Raw genomic sequence first — 5,784 nt, 5'->3', positions numbered from 1 at the left:
TATCTTTTTTTTTGTTGTTGTTACAAGACAACATTTTAATGAAAATTCAGTGGTGGATATGTATAATCCAGGGGCTAAATAGTTACAAGGGACTGTCATAGAAATGTAAAGCCGACTAGATGCTCAGATAATTGTTACATATTCTCATCATCTGATTCATCTTCTTCCTTCAGTGATTCCTTAGCATATTTCTCTGCTTTTTCCCTCACATCTTTTGGAACAATTTCATGTCTTCCTTTAGTTAATTCACCAACTCAGCTGAGCTCGAGTTCAAAAGCTTTATCCTTAACTTCATCATGTACTATGTAAATTATTTTCACAACTTCTCTAACAACATCACGGCAGGTCATTTCTTTCATCTGAAGCTTCTCTATTTCTGTCTTTGCAGCTTGCCGGGCTTTGCCAATAGCACAGCCCCAGTAACCATATGAAACACCTGAAGGGTCAATCATGTAGAGTTGTGCACCATCATTCACCCTGTAAGACCCAGGCATGAAACTGCAGCCGAAGGGTCTGACGGCACTGCAGAGTGTGTAAGCATGTACGTACAGGGCCACTCGGTCTGCAAGATGCTTCAGTGGAATGTTATAGCCATCGTTAGATCTAAAGTTGGAAGCTGCTTCTCTTGCTATGTCTGCTAAAGACCGAGCATCTGCCAGCAAACCTGCTCCTGCCATCCCAGTATGCAGATCAACGTTAAGTTGTTTGTTGGAACCTTCTTCCTAAAGTTTAGAAAGAACTAATTTTTCTACCCCAAAGACAACACCGTCTTTACATCTGATCTCAATAGCTGTACTACTATTTTCCACAGCCTTCATAGCATATTCAACTTGAAAAACTCTTCCATCAAGAGAGAATGTAGAGGCTGATAGATCATACCCGGTTCCAGTAGAGCTCATCTTGTCCAAACCACCTATTTTATCAATATACTGTGTAATATTGATTGATTTTCAGGTATTGAACCAACCTTACATTTCCGGGATAAAGCCCACCTTGTCCTGATATATAATCCTTTTTATTTGTATCTAGATTTGGACTACAGCATATTGTGGAGTTGTGGGTTTTTTTGTTTGTTTGTTTGTTTTTTTTGCGGAACCGGGGATTGAACTCAGGCCCTTGCACTTGCCAGGGAAGCGCATATTCCACTAAGCCATCTCCCCGGCCCCTGTTGTGGAGTTTTGTATCTGTATTTATAAGAGTTATACACTTAAAATTTTCTTGTGACTTCTTTGTCTCAAGTTGGTATCAGTGTAATACTGATTTCAAAGAATGAGTTAAGTATTCTTCTGTTATTGTTGAATGCTCTACTATTTGTGGCTTTGATTTTACACTGCGCCTCTTTTTTTTTTTTTTTAATTTTATTTATTTATGTGTGTGTGTGGCCACCTCAGCCCACCAGGGGGCGGGGCTGGCTGGCATGTGGTGCTGGGGGATTGAACCGCGGTTCCTGTGCTTTGCTAAGCTTGTTCTAAGTAGGTGCTTTAGACCACTGAGCCATCTCACCAGCCCTACACTGCGCCTCTTATATAGAGCATATATTTGGATTGTACTTCACCCAATAAGTCTAGTCTTTACCTTTTAATTAGAGTGCTTAATCCATTTACATATAGTGTTTGAGGCAGGGTCTCACTATGTAGCTCAGACTGGCCTTGAAATCATGGCACTCTTCCTGACTCTGCCTGGGAAATTTATTGACTTAGTGAGACACTGTCTCAAAATCAAAAAAGTAAAGAAGTGCTGGAGGTGTAGATCCAGTGCAAAGGTCCTGGCTTGATATCTAGTACTAGGAAGGAAGGAAGGAGAAAGAAAGAAAAGAAGGAAGGTAGGAAGATGAAAGAAAGAGAAAAAGCAGTGAAGTTCTTCTTCTTTGGAAATGTGGGATAGTACAGCCATTGTGGAAAACTGTAAAGATTCTTCAAAAAGCTAGAAATAAAAACTGATCTATCAGTTGCATTACTGGATATACAACATTGACAAAAATATACAATGAATGTCCAAGAAAATTTATTGCAATAAAAAACACACCTCATTAATTCCCTTTGGACCAGGGAGATAGCTCAGTGGAATAAGTGCTTGCCTGGCAAGCACAAGGTCCTGAGTTTGATTCCTGGTACCACCAAAAACAAAAACAAGCAAACAAAACCCAAACCAAAAACCATTAATTCCCTTCAAAATGTACCCCCCTCTTTGAACACACTTGCATTGTTTTTGCCATTTTCTGAATCAGTTCTAGAAGTCACCTATTTTTTTAAAAAAACATATTTAGTACAGGGTCTAAGGGTCTCACTACATAGATCAGACTCATAGTGATCCACTTGTTTTCAGCCTCCCAAGTACTGGGATTACAGGCATGTGCCTCCATGCCAAGACTCGGTCACAGGCTCAGCACACCCCGAGGGTGGGGCCAGCACAGCATGTGGTGCTGTAGAAGTCATCTTTTGTGAGTGTCTTTACAAGGTGAGATAAAAAAAAAAAAAAGTATGGTGAGTGCTGCTGCCAAGAGCCATTCAATAGGAAGGCAGGCTTCTAAAAACATTAATGTCACCTCATCTACCTATTCATGAGGTCTAAAACTGTGTAGCACCTAACTGTCCCCCAAAGTCAAAATAACCATGAAGAGTAAGCATTTTGAGTTGATTCAGGACATTGAGTCAGCCATGACCGCCCACCTAAAGATACTCATTTATATGATTTATATCATCATATATTTCTTTCCAATTTAAGGGAAAAAAATTTTAAATTTCTGGCCAAATTCATCTGGAAAGCACAGTAATTATGGAAGGATGTCTCAAAGTGTTTAAGCAAACATGCATTATGAATCTCTAAAAGGAGATAGATTGCCCAGCACTGCTCGACAAAGGAGTTTGCTTGGCTATGGTGTTTGTTTGCGGGGAGCTCTCTGTATGTAAGATGAATGTCCCATGGAATAAAGGCCATGATCTAATCCAACGTCTTATTTTCACATGTGGTTTAAATTTATCCAGTCAGTCAGAGCCTCAGGGATGGCTAACGTCCAGGTCTCCTGCCTCTAGAACAAGACGAACTATAAGGAGGAAGAAGTATTAGATGCTACGCCAAAGAAGCCCAGATGGTCATCTGTATCTCGGCTCAACAGAAGATTGATTGATTGATTTGTTTATTTATTGGTGTAGGGTCTCACTACACAGCCTGTGCTCCTAGTGATCCTCCTGTTTTCAACCTCCCCAGTGCTGGGGTTATAGGCGCAAGCCAGTATGCCCAGAATCGGTGCCTGGCTCAGCATGCCTGGGGGCGGGGCCCGCACAGCATGTGGTGCCGAGGGTGGAACTCTGGCCGCTGCGCTTGCCTAAACAGGCGCTTAGTCTGCTGAGCTATCTCACTGGCCCTCAGGAGTTCTTTTTATTTATGTAGCAGTTCATGTGGGATTTCAGGGCCAGAGCATAGCTGTAACTTCCTTCTCTTTAACTAATATAAAACCCAGTCCCCCATAACTGTGTGGCTGTACCAGCCCCTGGGCTGACAGAGTAGATGGGAGAATATGGATCAAGTCCATTTGGATTTTTAGGATCCTGGACCAAGAATCAGAATAAGGCATTGACTGAGAGAACAGAGCACAGAATTAGACTTCAGGGCTGGATTCTTCTCTCTATCACTTCCTTGTGTTCCCCCCCTCCCCGCCAACTCCTCCACTTCTGTTTCTTCTTCTGTAGAATGGAGGTGGTAATAGAATTGTAGGATTGCTTTGCATGTTAAATGAGTTAATATTTTTCCAACACTTACCGATAGACCACGACTGCATTCAAGCTTTTGTACATGTGCTTTCTAAATAATGATGATATAAAGATAATTTGCACACCATATCAGTTGTACTTGGCTGCAAGGATAGCTAAGCAGCTCCTTCCCAATAACAACACTGCAGAAGAAGGAAAGGAGGCTTTCGCTCTTCGGTAAACAGCCTGCCCACTGTTACAGTTCGGATTTGAGCAGGAGAGTGATGGAAATTTTTAAAGGTTTTTGAGCACAATAATAACAGTAAACTCCTCCAGCTATTTCTCTCCCATATCAATTATCTTTTGTATGAAATTTGAGTTATTGAAGATGAAATTGTATATATCATTTCATACTGTGAACATGTCTAAGAGTATGTACATATTTTTAGTTGTTGTTACAAACAGAACACTTGGTGAAATGCCAGGTAGTAGAAAAATGTACTTTTACTTAATTATATTTGCTACTAACCAAAAGGAATATACAGCTAGGGCCAAAACTGCAGGAAAAAAGACCCTAAAATTTCCAGAGAGAAAAACCATAATAGAAAGTTACTATGTTTTAAAAATGAATGCTATAGATGTTCTAAAGTAATTTGTTTTCACTGAAAGTTTAAAACATTTCTACCCTGATAGCTCAGCAAACTAAAGCACCTACTTAGAGTACTGCAGCCTGTCCCCACCCCTGGGGTCTGCTGAGATGGCAATTGAGACTGGGTGTAGTGGCGTGTGCCTGTAATCCCAGCACTTGGGAGGCTGAACACAGGCAGATCACTACGAGTCCAATCTATGTAGTGAGACCCTGTAGACCCTGTCCTAAATACAGGAATAAGTAAATAAATAAAAATTTCTAAGATATTTAAATGCTGCCTATTCTATCTTTCCATAAGGTTGTATATTTCTCATATTCAAACTTTCCTATTATAGAACTAGTAACTGTTTATGTACAAAAAAATCTCATTCCTCTCAGTAGGCACATGGCAAGATGGCATTTCTCTGCCCCCTTTCAAGCCAGCTGTGGTCGTGTAACTCCCCTTGGCTGCAGCATCTTGAGTGGCTGTCGTGCTTGTCAGTGTCAGCCTGTAATTTGCCAAGGTCCTTCCTCTGACCCTGGGACCATTTCCCATGATAAACTCTTTCACTTAGACCTGAGTGTGTACAAAGACACATGTCTGACCAAAATTGTATGCACAGCATCAGCAAGAAGTAAATTTTTGAGTTGGGGAGACAGCCCAGGGGTCTAAGCACCTTTTAGGTTCAATCCCTGGTACTGCATGCCGTACCAGCCCGTGCTGAGCAGGCCACTAAAACTGGGCATGATGGCACACATCTGTAATCCCAGTGCCGGGGAGGCTGAGACAGGAGGAACACTACAAGTCCGAGCTATATAACAAGATCCTGTACCAAATAAGTACATACATGAAATATTTTTTAAAATTAAAAAAAATTTTATGTCAAACCATTAAGACTTGGAAATATATGTTCCCTCAACATGGTGAACAGTCTTAACTTACATAAGAGTGTCAGGTCGGCAGAGGATATCTGTTTAGGATTATCTTCAATGATGCCGATGGTGCGGGGCATAGATGAGTGGTGGTACAGACTGGGAGACAGAACATACACTGAGTGACGAGAGCCTGACCTAAGCCTGCTGCAGGGGTAGCAGAGGGAGATAAAAACACCCCTAAGAATTTTGTTTTGCTTTTTGTCATACTGGGGACTGAATCCAGTGCTTTCCTGTAGAGTTTCATCCCTAGCCCATTTGGTTTTTAACACTTTCAGATCCACTTTTATTCCATTTGCTCCTTCACCTACAGAGCCTCTCCACACCTGCTTCTTGCAGCCACGGTCTCTTACTTGTAGACCAGGTACTGTTTAACCCCTAAAACTTTGTTGGCATCAACATTGAGTTAACCAGTGTTAAACCCATAAAATTTTTACATCACACAGAACAACATGTCCCTTTGGATTCTTGGCAATTATACCACATTATAAAAGAGGTCAAGCCTCCCACCCTACATGCTCGGAGTCAGGTGTT

General features: G+C 41.3%; 1 pseudogene; it reads right to left on the bottom strand.

Annotated features, from left to right (window-relative positions):
* Window positions 1-23: 23 nt before the first annotated feature.
* On the bottom strand, window positions 24-899 carry LOC101574525 (annotated as a pseudogene).
* Between the last annotated feature and the right edge of the window lie 4,885 nt (window positions 900-5,784).

This window comes from Octodon degus, unplaced genomic scaffold (assembly GCF_000260255.1).
Source record: "Octodon degus isolate 3935 unplaced genomic scaffold, OctDeg1.0 scaffold00067, whole genome shotgun sequence".
NCBI classification, from domain to species: Eukaryota; Metazoa; Chordata; class Mammalia; order Rodentia; family Octodontidae; genus Octodon; species Octodon degus.
This window is presented reverse-complemented; position numbering and strand designations above follow the sequence as displayed.